The 25,701-nt window shown below is 43.1% G+C and overlaps 1 long non-coding RNA gene across 1 annotated transcript in view; it reads right to left on the bottom strand.

Moving 5' to 3' along the window:
* Positions 1–4,042: 4,042 nt before the first annotated feature.
* Positions 4,043–25,701, bottom strand: part of LOC140459732 (uncharacterized) — a 170,669-nt gene continuing 149,010 nt past the window's right edge. Inside the window, exon 3 of the long non-coding RNA XR_011953856.1 lies at positions 4,043–5,933. This is a non-coding gene — a long non-coding RNA (uncharacterized lncRNA). The remainder of the gene's footprint in view (positions 5,934–25,701) is intronic.

Genomic DNA, 25,701 nt, shown 5'->3' with positions numbered 1-25,701 from the left:
CTTGCACTGAAAGAGCCCTGAATTTGAGCCTCTGTTTCAGTGCAGTACTAATACCACGATTCCAGCCTACCATGAGGTTGGCACGTTCTCCTTCATTGTCACAATGCCCATGGTTCAATTTTCCAGAAAGATCTTTTGAGGTTGTGAATCTCTGACCTAAAGCTGATTTGATTTTTAAAAATCTTAAGGACAATTGTAAGTTCTATTCAGTGAAACTGCTCCTCTCTGAATCTGTTCGCAATTCCAATTTATAGACTTTTCCTTCATGATCACAGTGTTGGCAGAGTTCAGTGATATCAAGAGTTAACAATTCCCAAATTTGCAATCTTGACATGGATGCCACACTCGGTTGAGGAGTGACAAATTCCGGACTCAGCAATAACCTGAATTTATGACAGATTTTCCACATAGCGAAATGGCAGTGGACAGGTGTGTCATAACATAAAGTTGGAGCCTAAAATTGAGCCTAATATGCACATACGAGCACAGATAAGTGAACGTTTGGCGAAAGAGGTAGGTTCGAAGGAGCATTTGAAGGGATGAGAGAGCTTGAGAGGTGTAACAATGACAATTAGAATTGAGTGTGTGCTGAGACCCAAGAAGATTGTGGGATTGGAAGAGGTTACAGAAATAGGAAGGGATGAGGCCTTCAAAGAATTTGAAAATTAGGATGATGCTTTCAAATTCGAGGCTGGAGTAACTGTCGGTCAATGAATAAAATAACAGCTCTATTGTATCGAGCTGAATGAACAGGACAAGGTGTGAGTTAAGATACAGCTGTTGCAATCTTGGTAGGGACCAGTAACTTTAAAATGAAACTCTAACCCCCAACTTTTATTTGAAATAATTAAGCCCAAGATGTCATATTTCAAACAAAAAATCTGCACTATACATGAGTTCAACAAAACCGACACTGCCAAATTCAACAATCCTTGCAGTGTAAACTCAAAAATCTCAACACACCACTTCCTATTCTAATCTTATTTCTGTCCGAGAGCTTCCCCCATAGCTTTGTGAATCTTCACTGGTCCCTGAACCAAACCAAGGTATGTGCCAGCTCTCAAAAATTTCTTTTGGATTCTTCTGAGTTTTCCCACCATTCTACAAGGGATGAAATTTCACAGGATCCTTCCAGCAGAATCCACCGAGATGGACTCTCGAAATCTCCAGCAACATCCCGTGTTTGTGGGCTTCCTCGTCTCAGACAGCGACCAACTGCATTATTGATCCAAGTCAGAAAAACTTTAGGTTTCAGTTAACCTCTAGCCTCAATCCACCACTCTGCGACAGCTCTGTGCAAATTATCCCTCTGCCTGTCTCAAATCTGCTGCCAGGCTGACTCTATAGATGTATGTTTAATCACAGTCAACATTTCTTCATGCAGGGGAAGTTATGTCTGAAATATTATTAGAGTGCTTTGAGAAGATAACAAGCAGGCTAGATAAAAGGCAATGAGCAGATGTAGCATCTTTGTGTTTCGAAAAGATGTTTGAAAAGGTACCACACATAATGTTATTTAATAAGGGCCAATGTGTTGGAGCGAGCCGAACAGCACAGACAGCAGGTTGGCGAAAGACAGAAAGTTGTGACAATGGGGGCATCATCAGGATGGCAACATGTGACTCATGGAGTGACCCAGGGACCAGTGCTCAGGCCACAATTATTTACAATGGATATTAATGACTTGAATGAGGAAAATGAATATCCAAGTTTGCAGATGACATAAAAATAGGTGAGAAGGTAAGTGCTGAAGATGGCACAGAGAGTCTGCAAAGTGATACAGATAGGTTGAGTAAGTGGATGAAAATTGTCAGATAGAATATCTTGTGGGAAAATGTGAGGTTATGCACATTGACAAGAAGAATAGATCAACTGACTGTTATTTAAATGGAGAACGACTGCAGAAAACTGTAGCACAGAGGGATTTGAGAGTTCTTGTACGTGAATCACAAAAAGAATGCATCCAAATTCAGGCACTATCTTTATTTCAAAGGGAATAAAGAATAAAAGTAGTGAGGTTTTGATAAAATACTGTTATCAATTTTGGATTTCTTATCTAAGGAAAGATACACTGCGCTGGAGGCAGAACAGACAGGGTTCATTCGGCTGTTATCAGGGATGGAGGGATTGTTTGTTGAGGAGAGGTCGAGGAGGTTGAACTTGTACTTGGAGTTGAGAAGAATGAGAGGCAACTTCCTTGAAACATATAAGGTTCTTCGGAAGCTCGACACAGGAGATGTAAAAATGGTGGTTTCTCCTTTTAGGAGAGTGTAGGGCAATCTCATGTTAAAGGGTTGCCCATTGAAGACAGAACTGAGGAAGAATTTCTTTCCTCAGAGTGTTGTGAATCTGATGAATTCTTTACTGCAGAGAACAGTCGAGGTTAGTTCATTCTATGCATTTAAGGCTGATCTCGACAGAGTTTGAATCAGCGGCAGAGTCGAGGGTTATGGGCAAAAGGCAGGAAAGTGGAGTTGAAGATGATCAGTCCTGATCTTGTTGAATAGTGGAGCAGAGTCAATTGGCCAAACAGCTGACTTCTGCTCACACGTCTTTTCGCTTTTTGGTCAAAGCCAAGTTTTCCGTGAGAAATCGCACAGACAAAACTTAAAAACGGAAAAGAAAACCCTCCCTTTTATCTGTGCCCACAGTAGCATGGCCCACTCACGATATTCCAGAAAGAAATTTAAAATAACTTCACACGTTGCCCCAAATTCACTTTGTTCTGGGAAATCATAGGTATTAATTTAAATCCATTATTGAAACAAGTATAGAGCTCCATCTCTGGAAGGTCACCCATAGTTCACTGTTCTAGGGATTCAATAACGGGAGGTCACGCGTTCAAGGTGAGAGGTGAAAAGTTTAAGGGGGATGCACGCGGAAAGTACATTACACAGAGGGTAATAGGTGCCTGGAATGCATTGCCTGCAGTGGTAGTCAGGTCAGGCACAGTAGATTAATTTAAGGTGGCTTGGACAATTGCATGAGAAGGTGGTGAGCAGAGGGATAGAGATCCTGAGGAATTGGGTGATAGGTTTAGACAGTGGATTTGGATTGGCTCAGGCTTGGAGGGTCAAAGGGCCTGTTCCTGGGCTGTAAACTTTCTTTGTTCTTTGTTCTGACGTTTCCAAATATGGCCTCATATAAGCTTCAGAATTAGAACAGGTAGAACCAATGTGAACATCATATTTCAGCTATCTTGTAAACAAGATTTGCAATGATTCTAGGTTTGCTTACCAGCTTCTCAAATCAGGTGTTTTTATTTCGATTAAATGTAAAATTTTCCACCCTCAACCCAAAAGCGATACCCCTAAACATGAAAACGTACATAAAAGAAGATGTTTGAAACACAGGCAGCAGTTTTATTGAGTCATGGAGCTGGAAACAGACCCTTCAGTCCAACTCATCCATGCTGACCAGATATACTGAATAAACTTATCTCGTCCCATTTGCCAGCACTTGGCCCACATCCCTGCAAACCCTTCCTATTCATATACACATCCAGATGCCTTTTAAAGGGAATTGTACCAGCCTCCATCACTTCCTCTAGCAGCTCATTCCACACATGCACCACCCTCTACGCGAAAAAGTTGCCCCTTGGGTCCCTTTTAAATCTTTCCCCTCTCACCTTCAACCTATGCCCTTTAGTTTTGGATTCTGCAACCCTGGGGGAAAAGACCTTAGCTATTCACCCTATCTACACCCCTCATAATTTTATCAATTTTCATACAGTCACCCTTCAGCCTCCGACACTCCAGGGAAAACAGCCTCAGCCTGTTCAGCTTCTCCCTATAGCTCAAATCCTCCAACACTGGCAACATCCTTGGAAATATTTTCTGAACCCTTTCAAGTTTCACAACATCCTCCCTATAGCAAGGAGATCAGAACTGAATACAGTACTTTTTTATTTGATTTATTGTCATGTATACCTACATACAGTGAAAAGCTTTGTTTGTGAGCAGTATAAGCAGACCATCGTGTTATGACACGGTGGTGAATCTTCCTGTTAATTAAACCAAACACCCAGAAAAGCTCACCCCGCCTTGTGATCTGTTAAAGTATGAGTGACAGAGAACTCCCAAGTTCCACGATGTCATGAAAGTAACATCAATTTATTTTTTAACTCTAAAAGTGAACATTAGACACCAATTATTCACAACTCAAAGCCCCCCTTTCTCTTAACTGTTGATTAACTGCTATAACTCTATAACAATATGCTGTTCCAATATGACACATTAAAATTACATCAACTTAATTGCGAAACCACACAGCTGCTGTCCTCTTCTGTGACTTCCCTCTTCCAGCTGAAGATCTCCCAGCGTCGTCTTCTTTCTTTTTACTGCGAACATGTTTCATATGAAAGGGTAGCCTTGATAGACAGTGTTTCCTAATTTCTTGTTTCTACCTTTCTGGTAGTTGCTCTGTCTCCAATTTTCAAAATACCCACATTTTCACATTCCCAACATTGGATCGTTCTCATTGGTTTGATGTTGCCAAAACAATAAATTCAAAGTCAATTGGGTTTTAGTATCATGGGGCATATTTTAAACTGGTTAAATTCAAATTGTTAAGATAGCAACCAAACCTCAAGCATACATTTCACAGCCAAATGTTACATATTTCAATTTTCTCATCCATTCTGAGATTGCTATCTAGACATATCACACAGGTGCTTGTAAGCTCTCAGTTCATAACAGCATTCACTCTCTCTTAAAGGTACAGTATACATCTTCAACTTCATAACAACAACAAGGACATAGAGATCACAGGGTGAAGATAACTTGGTCAGAGTGAGGCATGCAGTTCACACTGCAAAGGAGGTGCATGAAGCAAGATCAAAGTAACAAGATCAACATTATTTGAAGTTAGAGAGTCCATTCATCAGTCTAATAACAGCAGAGAAGAAGCTGTTCTTGAAACTACTGGTGCATGTGTTCAAGCTTCTGTATCTTCTGCCCCATGGAAGAGGTTGTAGGAGAGCATTACCCAGATTAGGGTGCATCTTTGATGATGTTGGCAGCCTTTCTACAGCAATAAGAGGTGTAAATGAAGTCCATAGATGAGAGGTTGGCTTACATGATGATCTGGCTGTGCACACAATCCTCTGCATTTTTGTCGAGTCCTGGGCAGAGCAGTTGCTGAATGGACCAAACTGGACCTTGATATTCTGTTTTGTATGGTGTATCTATAAAAGTTGGTGAGGGTCCTTATGGATATGGCAAGTTTCCTCAGCTGAGGAAGAAGAAGCGTTGTTGTACTTTCTTGAGCGTTGCATCTACGTGAGAAGTCTGGGACAGGTTGTTGATTATCGTCACACCTTGATGCTTTCCCTCTTAAACTCCGTTCCGTTGGTGTACATGGGGGATGTGTTCTCCTCCTTTCTTTCTGAAGTCAATGATCTGTTCTTTCGTTTTGCTGATATTGAGAGAGAAGTTGTTATCATTGCACCATGTCACCGAGCCCTCTGTCTCTCTTCTGTAATCTGACGAGTCATTGTTAGATATCCATCCTACCATGGTGGTGCCATCAGCGTGTTTGTCGATGGCATTTGTTCAAAACTTAGCAACACAGTTGTGGGTGTACAGGAAGGACAGAAGGGGCTGAGAAGGAACCCTTGGGAGGCTCCAGTGTTCACCGTTATTGTGGATGAGGTGCGGTTGTCCATCAGTATTCCAAAAGTGGCCTCACCAATGTCCTTTACAACTGCAACATGACCTCCCAACTCCTATAGTCAATGCACTGACCAATAAAGGCAAGTTTTGGATGAGTTTAAGTTTATGAAGGAAGAAGAAATTACGCCACCCAGGGAGCGTGGCGGTGGAATTTGTATCAAGAACTCAACCACTGGCTCCAGTTTCCCCTATACTCAGATCAATGACAGTAAAATAGCTCAAAGAGATTGACGAGCATGTTGCCTGGACTGGAGAATTCCACTTTGAAGGAAAGATGAAAACACATTTAAGTGCATCGAGTTGTCTCAAAATAGCAATCAATAAAACTAAAACACTGCTGAGTTATATTGATGAATTAACAGAAGACAAGTTCAAGGTTGAAGAGCTGAAGCGACAGTGCTCAGGTTAAAATGCACCTTAATTGTGCCCTACTAAGGCACCAATACACAAGGGAAATGTTTATTCCTTGAGTGTAGTGCTGAAAGGTGCTTTGAGACTTTCAGAAGACTGATTATTGTGACGACACTGATACTGGAGCCTGATAAGGTGACTGACCTAGAGGAACCAAAATCGGAATCACAAGATCGCAGCTTTGCTTTCTGAATCACAAAAAGCTAGCATCACAGTTCAGCAGTTAATTGGGGAGGCAAGTGGATTGTTGGCCTTTATTTTGAAGAAAATAGAGCTTAAAAATAAAGTGAGATATGGGACTCATCAGATTGGGATACTGTGAACAGTTTTGGTCCCCGAATGAAGGAAACATATTCTGACACTGGAGGCAGTTCACAGAAGGTTCACAAGGTTGATTCCAGGTATTAAGGGATTTTTCTGTCAGGTGGTTTTGAGTAGATTGGACCTGAACTGATTGGAGTTCAGAAGACTGAGATATGACCTTACTTAAACATATAAAATTCTTTGGGGGCTTGATAGAGTAGTTGTCGAAAGTTTGTTTCCCATTATGGGAGATTCTAGGACCAGAGGACATCATCTCAGAGTATGGGGATCACCCATTTAAGACAGAAATGAGGAGGAATGCCGTCTTTTAGAAAGTCGCGAATCTGTGGAATTAGTTGAAGTGGGACGTGGCTGAGACTGGATCAGGACTGAGATCAACAAGACTTTAAACTCGTAAGGGAATCGAGGTTGATGGGGCTAAGGTCAGGAAAATGGAGTTGAAGACTATCAGGTCAGCCATGATCTCATTGAATTGTGGAACAGATTTAATGGGCCAAATTGCTTCTAAATTTTATGAGCTTATGACCTTTGGAATGATGAGCCTGTAATATTGGTATGTTAAACTGCTGCACAGGAAAACACGCCTACGTCATGCAAGATAGAACTCCAGGAATGATATCAGCAAATATGTGTCACAATAATTGTCACTAATACCAGGAATGTGGAAGCAACACAAAGACTGAAAATACTGCAGAAACTCAGCAGGTCTGGCAGCATCTATGGAGAGAAGAACAAAGTTAATCTTTCAAGTCCAGTGCCCCTTTGTCAGAACTGTAGAAACAAAAGAGTTTTGTTCACTGGTCAGTCAGGTGACCAGAACTGATGTCGCTGGAAGGAAAGTTGAGCAAGTTGAATTCGCTCATCTGCAATTATTTTCTAAGCTAAAGTTCAAATAAAACTTGACAAAACTTACAGTTAAGAACAAATATACAGCTAAATGTCCACATACAAGTGTTGAACTTGTCACAGTTACACACATTTGACCAAAGAAACACTTTGGACCATAATGCAATTCCTGTCATTTTTTTAACGAATGAATTTATTCACACATTAACCAACCGGTAGCTCTTTCAGAACATCGAAACGTTTCCTCTCTCCACTGAATCCGATTATCAGTAATAGTTATCAGCAGTTCTCAAAACTCGAGAATCAAATCTCACATCTACTCATTCATTCATTCAGATCAAAACCATTTAATCCCTGAACATAAGGTTATTCTTCCAGTACAAACCATTCACATTTCGTGATAAAGACCATGAAGTTGCGGATCCATTTTTCAATAATACCTTGACAATAATATTTCCTTTGAATTATTTTGCTATTAAGGTTCCTTCATTGAAAGTAAATAACTGTCAGAAGAAATATAAGAACCAACTTATAAGGTGGGCTGAACACACAGTCGGAAATGCCGAGGTGCAAACCAGACACTGGAGAGCAAAAGTTGCTGTATGGCTGCAAGGTATGGTCAGAATCATGGAAGTTTGGGCAATGGCTGAAGACATGAGAAATAGAGGGAGACAGTATCCTCAGATACTGTCCAGAAGGCCTTGGTCCAAGAAATGGAAAGTAGGAGAGATGTAATATATTCAGACGGTAGAGACAAATGATTTTCCAGGCACATCATTGAGAAGCAGAGGGAAGTCGTCATAGCAAAAGCCAGGAATTGCTCTGAGAACACGGATACATACAGAACAAAGCTCATTGGTAACCTCAGTACCCTTCAACCGAAACCTTCTCTCTGTTGGTACCCCCTCAACCAATCCCACGTCTCACATGTTTACCTCGCATGTAACGCCACGTACTCTCAGTTCTCATCAAATGGCAGCTACTCAATCGTGACAGCCACATCATTCAAACATATTAGAAAAAAACGCTCACTGACACACTTCCCAGACAATGGACACGAGCGTGCAAAGGGGGGGGAGGAAAGGACAGCACAAGTACCAGTTCACTGGAGTGCAACGTCACACACTGGCCATTGCTTTATAATGCCAATGGATACAGTTACACCAGCACCCACAAGGAATAATACAACAAGTAACCTGTAAGTAGTTCATGATCTCTTACAGTTGTGCTGGTAGGAGGAAGGGCCTTTCCAAATCATTTAATTATTCAGCAGCACAACGTTAAGGGTTTAGGTGGAAACATAGGATTTTAAAAAATGCAGTGCTGGCATCAAATCTGCGCCATACATTGGTGTTAAAATGTTGCAGTCATTAAGTCTTTACCAAGGTGGCATCTTCTGAAAGTACAGGAACATATCTCAGGCATCATTTTTGAGTATTCATAGGATATGGTGCATCAAAAAATAGAGATTGCACAGTCCAATTTTTCAGGCAGAGACATGAAAATGAAACAGCGCAGAAAGGGTACGATATAGTGTTGCGCTTATAATTCAGTGAAGAGTCAAGTTGAATATGAAAGTGCAGGGAAGAAAATACTCCGAAAGAAATTAAGAGGAGCAAAGAAAGCATGTACAGAGTGGTGGGTAACCAAAAAGGGAACCCATACTTATTTTTAGAAACATCTAAATGCTGAAATGGTAGTCAAGAGATGGGGTTGATTAGTCACCAAAAAAAAACATCTTCTGAGGAGCTCGGCTGAGGTGCTTTGGAGTTGCTTGCATTAAAATTCCACCAGGAAGAGGGTACTGCAAGTCTCACAGTCATGGAGTAGATATAAAAAGATATTGAATAGTACAAAAATATATGAAAAGAAGGAGCGAGAAAGTTTGGTCGCAATCAAAGCAGGAGTCAGGGGAGCATCATACCTGCAAGGGAGCAGCTTGGAACAGGAGGCTTGAAATAGTGGCAAATACTTACCCAGGAGTCACAGAGGCACAATTCAGCTGCGTTGAAGGGACGCTTCTAAAACCTGATGATCCAGCGGCCTGCACGCCTGACATCACAGAGGCATTGGAACTGCACGGAAAGAGGAATTCTGTGAAAAGACTGCAAGCAAACATGAAGGGGGAATTCCAAAGAATTTTGGAGGCTTACAAACAGTGGAGTTGTAAAAAGGAGAAACGGAACCAAGCAGGGACCAAAAAGAGGGTTTAGACATGAAGGTAAGAGGCATGGCTGAGGTATTAAATGAATACTTTGCATTTATTTTAATGGTACTCAGGCCATTGTGACTGAGGAGGAGAAAGGCTGAAAATTAACAAGGGAGAACTGGTGGATAGACTGTTGGCACTTTATTTTGAGACTAAATGAGATGCATCCAAGAATATTGAAGGAAGTCAGAGTGGAAATACCAAGTGCACTGGCAATATCTCAGTCTTCCTCAGACTCAGGGAAGTTTCCAGAAGATTGGAGAATTCGATTAGATTAGATTCCCTTCAGTGTGCCCAACTAGTCCACATCAACCCTCTGAAGTGTAATCCACCCAGACCCATTCACCTAGCCTACATTTACCCCTGACTTGGTCACTCAGTATGGCCAATTCACCTGGCCTGCATGTCTTTGGACTGTGGGAGGAAACCCACGCAGACACAGGGAGAATGTGCAAACTCCACACAGACTGGAATCGAACCCAGGTCCCTGGTGCTGTGAGGCAGCAGTGCTAACCACTGAGACACCGTGCCGAGAATTAACGACATTATGTTCTTGTCTAAAATGGTTGTAAGGATAAGCCCAGTAACTACAGATGAATCAATTCAATGTCAGTGATGGGGAAACTTCTAGAAACAATTATTAGGGATTGAAATCCTGGTCACATGTAAAAGATGGGTTGATGACCTAAAGCCACATGTATCTCTAAAGAGGAAACCCTGTTTAATTGACTGTTATTTGTTTGTGGCTGATGTGAAACTTTGAGGAGGATAGAATAGGATTTGAAAAGGACATCGGCAGGTTGATGGAGTGGGCAGAGACATGGCAGATGAAGTTCAATGAGACGAGTGTGAGATGATGCACTTTAGAAGCAAGGACTTGGACAGACAATTTAAATAAGGAGTACAATTCGAAAGGGGTGCGGAAGAGTCTGGGTGTTCTGTGCATAAATCACTGAAGGTGGCAGGGCAAGTGGAGGGCAGTTAATAAAGTATGTATTCTCTTGGGCTTTATTAACAGGGGCATAAGATACAAGAGCAAGGTGGTGATGTTGAACTTGTAGAAGATGGCAGTACAGACCTCAGTTGGGAGTATTATGTACACTTCCTGGTAATGCACTATAGGAAGGATGTGGAAGCATTGGAGAGGCTTCAGAAGTGATTTACAAATATGGTTCGTGGGATGAGAGACTTCAGTTACGAGTTGGATTGGAGAGGTTGGGACTGTTCTCCTTGGGGAAGGAGACTGAGAGGAGGTCTGCCAGAAGGTTTCAAAATTATGAGGGGAGTGGTTCGAACATATGAGGAGAATCTGTTGCCATTTGTTAAAGAACAGGAGGGGACAGATTTAAACTGATTTGCAAAAGAAGCAAATCATGCAAGAAATGATATTTTCACACAAGTGGTTTGGGTCCAGAATGCAGGGGAAATTGTCTTAGAGATAGTTCGGGATATTCAAGAGGGTATTGGATAACTATTCAAATAGAAATAAAGGCTGAAGTGAAAAAAACAGGAGGATACCACTCAGTTAAGACGTTCATTTGGAGAGTTGGTGCAGACACAATTCACTGAAGAGCCTCATTTGAGATGTCATACTTCCTGTGATCCTGTGAATGTTGTCAGCTCTGGGGAAATCATTCTGCCCCTTCTGGACTGTTCCCAGTAGCAAATTTGAGCCGACTAAAACCCACTCCCAGAACTCCGAAACCCCACCCCTGAGTTTGCATCTTCTACAGCGGTTCAAGAAGGAGAGTTCATAAATACCTTTCCAAAGCTCTCAGCAATGCTTACATCCCCTGAATAAAGAAAAAGAATTCCCAGAACCAATGAAAATGGAACTTTGCTTGTCTATAAATATATCTAGGGTTGCGAATTACAAGAACATTTTATTCTACAGTACACCTTATCACCATATTCTAACACAACTGGCACAATTCCACTCTCGCTGGTGAGCGGTGGTCAGCAAGTTGGGAAAACACCATATTAAAAGAAAACTTTGATGACAAGAAAAAACATGATTTGGAGATGCCGGTGTTGGACTCGGGTGGACAAAGTTAAAAATCACACCACACCAGGTTATAGTCCAAAAGGTTTATTTGGAAGCACTAGCTTTCGGAGCGCTGCTCCTTCATCAGGTGGTTGTGAAGTTGTGAAGTCTTTTGATCTTACACTCCACAACCACCTGATGAAGGAGCAGTGCTCTGAAAGCTAGTGCTTCCAAAGAAACCTGTTGGCCTATAACCTGGTGTTGTGTGATTTTTAAGAAATAACATTTGTGATTTTTCCCTTAAACCTGAAATGGCAATTTCAGATTCTCATCAAGAAGTAGCAGCTACCTTGTTTCACGCATATGCACCTTATAATAACGTTAACTCACCTTATTTCTTCGCCACTTCCAATACTCTTTTCATTCCCTTGAAACTAGACACTGCACGTTCCTGGCATCACAGTGGGGTCTTGGCAACTGCAGCTTACTCATCCTTGCCATTATCTGAGTGTTTCTTTCCAGCAATGTCTCTATATATGCTACATGTATACTATTCCACCTCCACATTTCATCAATGGTAAGAACCATTCCTGTTCTCATTACTCGAGTTTACAGCCTCCACACTGCAGAGTGCAGGGACAGCTTCGTGCTTTTGCTCAGTATCTTTCTCACGCAAGGCCACATTTGCATTTTGTGCATCTGTGCGGAAGGTGTCACGTGGCTCTTGGCTTGCTTCCTTTGTGCTCTTTCACTTTGCCACTGACTTGGAGACTGTCCCCTTTTTTAGTGTACACTTGTTGACTTATGGGACTTTGCAAGCTCTGTAAAGATCACACTGCATTTCAGTGCTCAGCTACGGGTTGCCAGATTGGTCAGAGGGAGCGCAGGCAGCTTGCCATAGCAGGGAGCACTGAATAATTGAGGGGATGGACTGTGTGGCTGTATGCTACTTCAGTGTGACACCAGTAATATCTGTCATCAGTTTACATCGTAAACATTCTGCATGGGCGACAAGCCAATGGCAATATTTAAAAGTCAATAGGGAGCGAGCGGTCTTTAGTGGGGTCAGATGGACAAGGCTCTTCAAGCAGTACCATCATTGTCAACAACTCTGTCTGATTCCAGTCCATGGAGTTGGCCACAGTCAATCAGATGCTCCATCCTTCAAAAAGAACAGAGGAAGAAGAGTCCAGGGATTGGGCCACAGTCAATTCGCCAGGTCAAGTGGGACCAATCTGGCCATTAGAGGTATGAAGGTCATGGTGCTGCGGAGACACCAACACAGAGGCTGGGCCATACTTCGGAGGGGCTTTCCTGCTAGGTCAGTGCTGGAGATGGGTCATGCTCAGTCATAGAGTCATAGAGATGTACAGCATGGAAACAGACCCTTTGGACCAACACGTCCATTCTGACCAGATATCCTACATTAATCTAGTCTCATTTGCCAGCACTTGTTCCATATCCCTCTAAACCCTTTCCTATTTATATACCCAGTCAGATGCCTTTTAAATGTTGTAATTGTACCACCCTCCACCACTTCCTCTAACAGCTCATTCCATACACAAACTACCTTTTGCCCCTAAGGTCCCTTTTCAATCTTTCCTCTCACACTTTAAACCTATGCCCTCTAGTTTTGGAATCCCTTACCTCTGGGAAAAGATCTTGACTATTCACCCAATCCATGCCCCTCATGATTTTACAAACCTCTCGCAGGTTCCCCCCACGTCCTCTGACACTCCAGGGAAAACGGCCCCGGCATATTCAGCCTCTCCCTGCAGCTCAAACCTTCCAACCCTGGCAACAACCCTGTAAATGTTTTCTGAACCCTTTCAAGTTTCACAAAATCCTTCCTACGGTCCTGGGGTTTGGGGAAGAATAGCCCTGGGCACATCACAAGGAGCCCATGGAATCCTTGGGGAAACAGACAAATCAATTCTGAAGACAATGAAGAGGGTGGGGCTTCACAAACAATAACAGTGGACAGGGAGTTCCAAAAAGGTGGGATTAAAGCAGGCTACAAGAGCTCTCGTCTTAACATGGAGGGCTGGGGCCAACAATGGCAGAGGAATTTCCAAAGTCAATTGGGGTTTGGGAGTAAAGTGGGAACACTGGGTAGGGTCATGACCTTGTGGAATTGTTGCTAAATTGGCTATCCACAGAACCAGATAGTGCTTTCAGAACCCATGTCATATAGTGGACTTCGAATCCAATAAAAATCTGGAATTAAAACTCTAATCATGACCATGAAATCGTTGTCAATTATCGGAAAACCTAGCTAGAAAAGAGCAGAATCATAATTTATTGTCATTTATATTTTTACAAAAAATGCAGTGAAAAGTGTTCAAATTGCCATACTCCAGCGCCTATAAATCATGTGCAAAAAAGCATAGAGATAAAGTCCATCTTTGTTCAATTCATGGTTCACTCTGGTGTTTTTGTAATGCCCTTAATGGAAGAGGTCAGCTGTCTTTACCTCAGGTCTATTTGATTCCAAACTCACAACAATGTGCTTGACTCTCCTTACTTGCCCTCTGAAATGGGTCACAAAGTCAGAGTCAATCGATGTGAAGCTGGAAATACACAGTAGGTCAGACAGTATTTGAGGAGCAGGCAAGTCAACGTTTCAGGTGTAACCCTTCAATAGGACTCTGAAATGTTGACTTGCCTGCTCCTCGGATGCTGTCTGACCGGCTGTGTTTTTCCAGCTTCACACTTATTGACTCTGACTTCCAGCGTCTGCAGTACTTCTTGCGACCCAGTTAGTCACTCAGTTACATCACCGAGAAAGGAAAAGTGGAATGATAGTGAAGTAATCCCTGACACTGACGAAAAGAAACGGCAACGATGCCAACAAAAAATGCCGTGTTGACTCTCCAAATATTTTCTCCCAATATCTGGGGAAGAGCATCCAAATTGGGACAGCCGTCTCACAGACAAGTCGAGCAACAGCCCAACTCATGGAATTATACCCTTCAGACAATGTCCTAGACATCACGACCACCATCCCTGGATATGTCTTGGTCCACCAGCAGGACGGACCCAGCTGAGGGGGCGGCACTATGATATACAGTTGGAAGGGAGTACCATGAGAGTCCTCAACACTGACTCCAGACCCCCATGAAGTCTCATGGCTTTAGGTTAAACATGGGCAAGAAAGCCTATTGCTGGTTACCATGGTCCTACCTCCTCTCGGCTGATGAACCACTACTCCTTCGTGTTGCACACCAGTCAGAGGAACGACTGATCATGGCAAGGGCACAGAATATGCTCTGAATATGGACTTCCATAGAAAGAATGGCTTCATACCACCATTACTAACTAGACTAAAGGAGACAGCTGTTGGACTTGGTCAGTGGCATGTAGTGAGGGAACCAATAAGAAACACACTTGACCTCATCCGCACCAATAGCCTGCTGCAGATCGGTAACTGTCCTTGTGGAAATGCAGTCCGAGCTTCACATTGAGCATTGTGTTGTGTGGCATCATCACTGTGCAAAATGGGGCAGGCGTTGAACAGATATAGCTACTCAAGACTGGGCTGAGGTGCTGTGGTCATCATTCGAAGTAGAATCACACTCATACACAATCTGCAATCTCTTGGCCCAGTATATCTCCTCCTCTCCCATCAAGCCAAGGGATCAGTCTATTCAATGAAGAGTGTAGAGGCCAGGAACCAGATTACCTAAAAAATTGAATGTCAACCTGGTGTAGCAACAACTCAAGAGCACTTACACATCAAATACCACAAACAGCAAGTGAGGTCAGCAAATCCACAGCTCATGAATCAGATCTAAGCTTTGCGTTCCTGCCACATCCAGTTATGAATGGTGGTGGACAAGTTTAAAAAAAAACTCACTGGAGGAGGAGACTCAACAAATATCCCCATGCTCAATAGTGGAGGAGCACAGCATGAGTGCAAAAGATAATGCTTGCAACTTTTGCAACAATGTTCAGTCAGAAGTGCTAAGTGGATGATCGACCTCAGCCTCAGCTAGTGGTGCCTGCCAAATACAGAGACCGGTCTTCATAAAATTAGATTCACTCCGCATGATAGCAAGAAATGGTTGAAGCTACTGCTTTAGGCCCTGACAACATTCTGGCAACAGTACTGAAGACTTACGCTCTAAAACTCACCGTACCCCTAACCAAGCTGCTCCAGTACAGTTACAACACTGGCGTCTACTTGACAATGTCAAAAATTGCCCAGATTCGTCCTCCATACAAAAAGCAGGACAAATCCAACCCACCCAATTCCACCCTATCCAGTCTACTGTTGATTATCAGTAAAGTGCTGGAAGGTGTCATCAACAGTGCTGTCATTTTCAGCAATAACTTGCTCACTGACATCTGATTTGATCCACTCAGTTCCTGACTTCATTACAGCCTTGGTTCAAACATGGATAAAAGAGCTGAATTCCATTGGTGAGATGAGAGTAACGGCCTTCAACATCAAGACCAGTCTTGGACTTCTTGGTCCTGGTGATGAGCAATGAAACAAACAAGGGGATGGTTTGGGAGCACGCAGCTGGTGAGAATAGTTGAGTGGACATGAGACATAAAACAGTGACAGTTGGTGTCCATGAGCTTAGGTGAGAGGAGTGCACAGTTACAGTGGGTAGTATCCCTGTGATAGTAGGGAGAAAAGGTGGACACAGGAGCAAGTAACTTTATACACTTACCCACACTTCTGTGACCGGAAATCAAAACGTCTCAAAAGATACACTTCTAATGTATGCCACTGTCTACACCAAGTGTTCAACAACAACATGATAAATTACCAAAACCTAAAAGACCTGTGAGAAAGGCACCCCATTTCCCCTTGTGGGCTGGACTCTTGATTCACAAATGTATTTGCCAATATTTGCCACCTACAATCTATCTCGTCTGCCTTACATGGGAATGATTGTGTGCATGCTTGGATTTAAAGGGAGTGCAGTTACAGTTTATATTCGTCATTAATAATCTTTGTCACATTTCAGGTTGTGTTTCTTGTCAATTGATGAAGCCTGATGTGAGTTTTTTTTTAAATTTCAGACAGGTATTGACCACCCTGGTCATCACATTGGTCATATTTCACACTCGCGATGACGCGTGGAACAGTGGGCTTGATTTTGCATTGCACACCTCCCGACAGGGCGGTCACCGAACCATATGACGTCCACGAGCTGTGTAGATGCACATCATCATGAAACGTCCCGTCACTTTCAAACGCAATACGAGACTGCTACACACTGCCCTTAGCTTTGTGATCTCCACACAAAATCTCTGTGCAGTGTGGAATAGACCAGTTAAAAGTGACAAGTGATGACCATGTTTCTTGACATTAACAGCCACTGCTAAAGTGCCATCACAAGCTGGTATCTGAGGACTGCATGGAATCGCAGCTGTGGAAACAAAGCAAGCTTCTACTTTTCTGCCATGTCAGAGGACCTTGGTTTCAACCTTATGCAGATTCCTCGACACAATATCACTGCAAGATGACAGTGACCCTTGAACTAGTATGTGTGACCTAATACATCTTCGGCTGTGCTCTTTGTTGTGGCATTACTGGGTTACCCCTGTACTCTCAATCCTGTGTTTATGCTATACAATGGCTGTGAGAAGCAAGGATAAAGGTGGTAATTGTTATTGTTTGAATTGTGTCTATGACTGTCAGTAAAAGACTACTTGGAAATCTATAAATCAATAGCATGAATCATCGTCCTGTCTGCTCGGCTTTATACTGCACCAGCTAAAGAACAGCTAATGGTAAGATTAGTCACAGCAGTGGAAGGAGACAGGATGGAAATCAATGGAGCAGAATTCACCTGATTCTAAAAAGCTGACAAATCTTTACTGCTGGAAACAATAACTGAGCTGGGCAGACCAATGGATCAGAGGCAACAATGCTTCACATGAACTTGATGTTCAGGGTCGGCACCTCGCAGAGGCTGAGTTCAAATTCCAGTCATGGGATGGTGCTCGGGGGAGTGGGGGGAAGGGGAGAAAAAGTGGCACTTCAAATGGTTAAGTGTTGAAATCTGGCCTTGGAAAAGTCATGACTGTCTTCCTGCAGGAAACTCTAATCACATCAAGTTTATGACTCCGTGAGGCCAATATGATCCAGTGTCTCCCTGTCACTTGAAGTTACTTGCTTTACTCAAGTGACGGTGTCCTTACTCACAACAAGTCCTGTTCACCTATCCACCTCACCCCCACCCCACCCCCAGCCCCATTTTCATTTGGCTCAGAGTTAAGCAACCCCTTCATTTTAAAATTCTCATCCCTGACATCAAATGCTTCTAGCCCCTCACCCTTCCCTACCTCTGTTATTCCCTTCAGCCCCATAAGCATCTGAGATATATGCTGTCATCTAACTATAGCATTTTCAGCACCTCTGATTTTAATCACTCCCATCACTGGGGGCTTATCTTTCAGCTGCCTTATTCCCAAGCTCTGGAATTCTCTCCCCAGACCTCTCCATCTTTCAATCGTTCTTTCGTGCCTTAAGAGAGCCCTTTAAACCTCCCTCTTTTTCGATATTTTGGACATTCGGACTAAAAATGCCACTGTAGCCAGAATCCAATTTTAAGACCATTGGACATAGGAGTGGAAGTAAGGCCATTCGGCCCGTCGAGCCAATTCCGCCATTCAATCATGGCTGATGGGCATTTCAACTCCACTTCCCCACACTTTCCCCGTAGCCCTTCATTCTTTGCAAGATCAAGAACTTATCAATCTCTTCCTTGAAGGCATTTAACGTCCTGGCCTCCACTGCATTCCATGGCAATGAATTCCATCATTTTCTGGCTGAAGAAATATCTCCTCATTTCTGTTCTAAATTGACCCCCTCTAATTCTCAAGTTGTGCCCACGGGTCCTAGTCTCCTGGCCTGACGGAAACAACTTCCCAGCGTCCACCCTTTTTAATCCATGCATTATCTTGTAAGCTTCTAGTCGATATCCCCTCAACCTTCTAACTCGAACGAATACAATCCCAGGATCCTCAGCCATTCATCGTACGTGAGGCCGACCATTCCAGGGATCATCCGTGTGAATCTCCGCCGGACACGTTCCAGTGCTAGCATGTCCCTCCTGAGGTGTGGGGCCCAAAATTGGACACAGTATTCTAAGTGGAGCCTAACTCGAACTTTATGAAGTCTCAGAAACATATCGCTGCTTTGAAATTCCAGGCCTCTTGAGATAAATGACAACATTACATACACTTTCTTAACCACAGACTCAACCTGCAAGTCGACCCTTCGAGAAGCCTGGACTCGCGCTCCCAGATCCCTTTGTACTTCGGCTTTATGAATTTTCTTGCCATTTAGAAAATAATCCATGCCTGTATTCTTTTTGCCAAAGTGCAAGATCTTGCATTTGCTCTCATTGAATTTCATCAGCCACTTCCCGGACCACTCTCCGAAACTGTCGAAATCAATTTTGCTTCAGAAGACGTCGCTGAAGCACTTTTTCTCAAAATGATATATAAACTTTTGCAGGGATCCAAGTTGTTGTTGTGAATGGGGACCAACATCACTCGCCTATCACCTGAAGCCACTTCCCTGGTGGTCTATTTCTCCTTCTCCCACTTGCTCCACTGTTTGAAGCTGGGCATCTGGGAATTTTTTGTTACCCATTCTCAGGCCATCCACTCATCCTTCGGGGTTATTTATTTATCTCAGGGACTATCAAGAGAACCAAAGCAAGCAGGATACTCCTGGAAAAGAGCTGTGGTGACGTTTGCAAATATTCGAAAATGCAATCTCAAGCAGCATGGTTTAAGTGTATGCAAAAAGTTGGAATTATTATCCAGGGATCTATGAAGGGTTCAAACAGTTCCTGTCAAAAGAATGAAGTGGGTGAATTCTTCAATGACTCTCATCTACTCACTGACACTAGTCACAGAGTTCTACTGCCACAGACTTAGGGATAGGACGGATTTCTTAATTTTTCCCCATTTGGGAATGAACATCAGGGAAAGGAACAAAAGTTTAAAAAAAAGGACAGAAATAAAATAAACGTTGTGGACGTGGAAACACAAACAGAGAAAAACAAGGCACTTGATACTTTTCTCTGGTTAAATTAGTACAAGTCTGGACCAGATTAGTAATGGACAATTCTTCTTAATTTGAAGCAAACGGTGACCCTTCGAAGACCTCAGGCATTTTGTGTCCCCAGGGTAACCATGGACTCCCCTTGTAGAAGGAAATGACAAATGCAGGTTGGCGAATTTACAGGCCACTGGAAAATATGTGAGATGGCAGCACATTTCAAGGGAAAACTTTGCTGAAATGATGGATTGTGCCATAATATCGCATTTTCAACTCTGCGGCACGAGGTGATGAGCATGTCAGGCTTTTATTTTATTGCTAACAAAGTGACTGAGTAATATTCCTTTTCCTTTGTTCCTTTATTTCTTTTTAGGACAACAGTACTCTTAGGGATGAAGCCAGGAAGTCATTTCATTACTAAAATAAATCTTCCTGACCATTATTCCATTCTCATGAGGAAGTCTGGTCATTAGGTAAGGTTGTGGCTATTGTGTGTGGGCTCCTTCAAGTCTAAAATGTCTTCGTGCAGGTTAAGACATCAATCTTCCTGTTCTAACCAGAAAAGCCTTGTTCAGTAAAAAAATACGAGGTTTACTGCATTACTGCAACTATTTCCAGGTTACATGAATATTTCCTACATTACTACAGAGGCTGTAGTGAGCAGTTGAGTCCCACCTCCATGTCCTATAGGCTCCTTCTTTACTATCCCTCAGGTTCTTGTTACATCATCCAAGTGTTCTTACTGCACTCAAACAAATTTTAACCCTTGCAAGCCCTTTCAGACCCTTTCAGACCCAGACACAATTTAAAGTCATACAGCATGGAAACAGACCATTTATTCCAACTCGTCCATGCCAACCAGACATCCCAAACCAATCCGCCAGCACTTGGTCCATATCCCTCCAAACCCTTTCGATTCGTATACCCATCCAAATGCCTTTTAAATACTGTAATTGTACCAGCCTCCACCACTTCCTCTGGCAGCTCATTCTAAACACGCAACACCTTCTGCATGAAAAAGTTACCCTTTTGATCCCTTTTAAATCTTTACCCTAAATTTATGCCCTCCAGTCTGGACTCCCCCACCCCAGGGAAAAGACCTTGTCTATTTACCTGATCCATGCCCCTCATGATTTTATAAACCTCTATAACATCACCCCTCAGCCTCCAATGCTCCAGGGAAAACAGCCCCAGCCTATTCAGCCTCTTACTGTAGCTTAAATCTATTCCTCCAACCTGGTCTTCATTTTCCCTCATAATTAGTTGCACAAAATTTATATATTTCCTACTGACCACAACCCCATCTCCCATCACTCCCAACACTCCTGCTCCCCAATCTTTGGCTTCACAAATTCAGACAATCTGGACATTTCAATAATCTCCAAATGTAATCTCTTTGGGGTTGAAAGAATAGAAGTTTGAGAGGTACTTGGATTGTCTTCCTGATGGTCTGTATTCGCTCTAAATGGCAAGATCTTTAAACTCTTGTGTATCTTTCATAGAGGAGATTTGTGACATTATTCTTTATAGCTGTCAGTTTGGTTCCTGCCATAGCAGATGATTTGTTTTCTTTTCAGGATCTCCACACATTGTTCACCTCTGCTTAACAAAGCCTTTGATGCGGTTGTATGCAACAATCTCCAATTTGTTTGAGTGGAATTTTTTTTTCTCAATCTGCATCGACCTTTTTTTGGAGTAGACAAATGCATTACTTCAACTTCTTAAATATTTTGGGTATTCTCCTCCCCTGTTGGCCACTGAATCTGTCTAAGACTATCCTCAGCTGCTACTTTCCATGGATCATAAAGCCTTAAGTGGGGATGTTCTGTGATGACTGAACAATGTTTAATACCATTCACAACTCCTCAGGTACTGAAGCAGTCCTCTGGGGTTCATTTTCAACAATACCTCAACAATATCCAGGCTGGGGCCAAGATGCTACAAACAATAATCATACTCATGATCATCTCCAAGGAGGGAGAAGCTAGCCATTGTCCTGAAATGTTCAAGGCATGATCATTGCTGAATCCCCCATTCCCAATAGCCTGGAGTTACCATTCCCCAGAAACTGAACTGTATCAGGCATTTAAATACAGTGGCTTCAAAGTCAGAAATTTAGAGACTGGGAATTCTGGACTAAATGATTCACCTCCTGACTCCCCAAAGCCTGTCCACCATCTACAGGGCACAAGTCAGGAGTATGATGGAATACTCCCCACTTGCCTAGATCAGTGCATTCCAACAACACTCATAAAGTGTTATGCCATCCAGGACAAGGAGGCCTGTTTGATTGGCACTCCATCTGCCTTCTTCAACACATTCACTGCCTCCACCACTGATACTCAGCAGTTGTGTTTACCATCTACAAGAGGCACTGCAGTAACTCACCAAGTCGACTGTGACATCACGCTGTAACACATAACCTCTCCCCCCACCACCCCCCCCCCTTGAAGGGCATCCTCGGATAGTAATAGCACCACCTGCAAGTTCCCTGCCAAGCAACACATCATCCTGACTTGCAGCCATATCACGATCCCTTCACTGTCGTTTGGCCGAACTTCTGGAACTCCCCCTGATCACCGTCATCTTCTCCAGTAAGGCCTGCATCCCATGACTGAACTCAACTTACTTACTCAATCCAGAATGTTATGCGGAGGTTCATTCTTGCTTCATCTGTATTCTTTACTGTTTTGAGGGATTATTCGTTGGAAGCAGGAGATTTTTTTTTCTTGAAGTCTTGAAGGAACCAATTTTACTTGGGCGGCACGGTGGCACAGTGGTTAGCACTGCTGCCTTACAGCGCCAGAGACCTGGGTTCAATTCCCACCTCAGGTGACTGACTGTGTGGAGTTTGCACGTTCTCCCCGTGTCTGCGTGGGTTTCCTCTGGGTGCTCCGGTTTCCTCCCACAGTCCAAAGATTAGATTAGATTACTTACAATGTGGAAACAGGCCCTCCGGCCCAACAAGTCCACACCGCCCCGCCGAAGCGTAACCCACCCATACCCCTACATCTACATCTACCCCTTATCTAACACTACGGGCAATTTAGCATGGCCAATTCACCTGACCTGCACATCTTTGGATTGGCCGGGCTAAATTGCCCGTAGTGTTCGGTAAGGGGTAGATGTAGGGGTATGGGTGGGTTGCGCTTCGGCGGGGCGGTGTGGACTTGTTGGGCCGAAGGGCCTGTTTCCACACTGTAAGTAATCTAATCTAATCTACTTGAAGTTTTCTAGGTCACTCACATTTTTTTCCCTGCTTTTCTCTTGAAGGTCAAAGTTCTAATTCCTCTCCATTGGCACCATTAGAAATAGTGCTGGACATCATTACTGACCACACTGTGGCAAGTGTCCTCTGTTTCCATCATGTTGGCTGTTGGTTCCTTCAAACCCAAAGTCAAAGTAAAGTTTCGGATTTCGAGCTTATAGTCGACCTCAGAGGGTCTTGTTGGTTAAAAAAAGGTGAAAGTTCAGTGCGTTTCTGGATCTATTTGCAGATTACATGAATGTGACCGACATTACTATTGATACCAATAGAACCAAGAATAATCAGATCTGTCTCCTCTAAGCTCTTTACTTTACTCTGTTCAAATCCGTAACGAGCTGAAAATGTGTTGCTGGAAAAGCGCAGCAGGTCAGGCAGCATCCAAGGAGCACGAGGATCGACATTTCGGGCATTGAGCCCTTCTGTTCAAATCCCCCTGATATCTTCACAGTGGGCAGTACTGACTGTACACAATCAAGTATAAACCCTTTCAGGCCCCTTTCCAACTCAGACTCTCAAGCAAATTGAGCTCCTACCACCGCAAAGCCATGTAAATGTCTTAAATCAGCAGCTTTCTGGTTCCTGAATGTCTATCCGATGGAAGTATTTGGTCAGATCTGGTCAAGCCCTGCAGTGAACCTCCCATTCAGCTCTGACATGAAGTTAAATGCAATGGTAATATGAAAACACAGAGCAGGTTTCATTTCGAAAACTGGTGACCATCGGGCTGAATCGTATCCCAAACCGCTTCATGTCATTGGATCACTGATTTGATAACTGGCTGATTGGTGCTGAAATCCTCTCACTACTAAACTGCGATGAAACATTCAAGTTAAAAAAACAACTTGCCAAATCCAACCTTAATCCCAATATATTTACCTCTGTTACATTCAAGAATGTTGCAGAATCAGTGAACCTGAAAAGCAAACTTAACGAGGTGAAATGGAATAGCTTGTACAATGGCCAGCAAAAATGATCCTGTGCTAGAGGCAGACAATAATCAATCAAGAAGTGGATGGCGGAAACTCTGACTATTTAATTACTGGCTGTGTGTTATAGATACAGGCAATTTCAGAAGGAGAAAAGGTCACTTGGATCATGCTGACATTCAGCTCTCCTTGTGATTCCTGAAAGCCTCCAAGGAATACTCTCTCTCTCTCAGTCTCTATCTGGCGAAGCAGTGCAAGAATGCTAATGAAAGACCTCAGAGGTCAGAACTGAATGTTGCACATCAGGCTGATCTCCAGTTATCACAAAACAAGGGAGCCTGTTTACTTTAATTTCATAGCCTATTTTCTACCGCTTATTATGCACTGACACTTTTGCCAAAGAAAGAGCTGCCAAAAAGGAACAGTCCTTTCCGGCTTTTGCTTCGCAGTATTTTTGGTTGCACACTTCAGACTGTTGTGACAATCAACGAACAGGTTATTAGATACTCTTCAGTTGTTCTCTGGGATCAGTCATGCAGTGTCATGGACATTCTGGACAGTCAAACACGCAGCACAGTGAGCATTCAATAGCAGAGAAACAAACAACACAGCAAGCACAATGAATAATTCAAGCCCACACTTTCCGACACAGCAAGTTCTCAAATTAATCTGTGCGACTAGTTGATGTTGCTTGGGAGAATGGGCTAGCCATTGACGAGTCTTGTAAATGTCATGGTTATCCAGTGGAACCATCTAAGGTGGCATGGGGAGATCCACTGCCACCAATCCTTCTTCTTGGGTTTAGTCTCAGTGACTGATACCAAATAGTGAAGGATGTCAACACACGGTTGACAAGGTGGCTCGGTGGTTAGCACTGCTAACTCACAGCACCAGGGTCCCAGGTTCGATTCCAGCCTCAGCTGACTGTCTGTGTGGAGTTTGCACATTCTCCCCGTGTCTGCGTGGGTTTCCTCCGGGTGCTCTGGTTCCCTCCCACAGTCCAAAGATGTGCAGATCAGGTGAATTGGCCAGGCTAAGTTACCCACAGTGCCAGGTGCATTAGTCAGAGGGAATGGGTCTGGGTGGGTTACTCTTCGGAGGGTCGGTGTGGACTGGTTGGGCCGAAGGGCCTGTTTCCACACTGGAGGGAATCTCATCTAAAAAAAGTCGACAGCAGATGCTTACACTCAGTCTTGATTAACACAATAGGTTATTCCATATTACCTAACATTTGGTCATATTACAACTGAGCTTCATGGTGGCTTCCTATGAAATGCCTGACGATACTCGTAACACAGCTGTTGAACCATTCTGGTGGACACAACAAGTGTGGTCAACAGTGGGCTCCTCCAAGGAACAATCCTTTACATCCTGATGGGCAGAGCTTTACTCATGGGGTCAACCAATCTCTTCAAGTACAAACTGCCTGATCCAACAATTAATATCGCCACATCACCTTTTGACAATTGTCAGTTCATAAATGGCATTAATCCAGTCCTTGGATAATCCTTGCTTATGTCTGTTGTTACGGACCAAGCCAGACCCCCTCCATAATTCAAGAAAGTAGCCCAGACCCTAACGTTGCTCATTGTTTTAAGCAGATACAAAGCAGATATTCCAGGAGAGATGAAGCTGGCCAAACTACTTCGTTTTAAACAAACCAGAATTTACTTGCAAGACAACCAAATGAAACACAAACACAAACAGAATACAAAATAACTTAAGCTATCCGAAAACCCAACAGATCATCCCAACTTAATGATGCCGTTCCAAACAGTTGCAACAATCCCCATAAACACCTTTTGGTAAAAGTGGAATAACGCAACATAGGTTCTTACAGGAAAGATGTCAGAGAGAGAGAGAGAGGATTAGCATGGACCTGCTTCTTTGGGTTCAGCAGCTTTTACAACTGACTGACTGCTTGCTCGAACTGAACCAAACCAAACCAGAGAAAGCTGAACTGGGAGAACTGGCCACTCCCCTTTCATTGTGCAAGCTTTTTTAAAAAAAACTTGATAGGCTTTTTCCT

The sequence above is a fragment of the Chiloscyllium punctatum genome, chromosome 35 (assembly GCF_047496795.1).
Source record: "Chiloscyllium punctatum isolate Juve2018m chromosome 35, sChiPun1.3, whole genome shotgun sequence".
Classification (NCBI taxonomy): Eukaryota; Metazoa; Chordata; class Chondrichthyes; order Orectolobiformes; family Hemiscylliidae; genus Chiloscyllium; species Chiloscyllium punctatum.
Note: the sequence above shows the minus strand (reverse complement) of the source record. Positions and strands in the feature narration are given on the sequence as shown.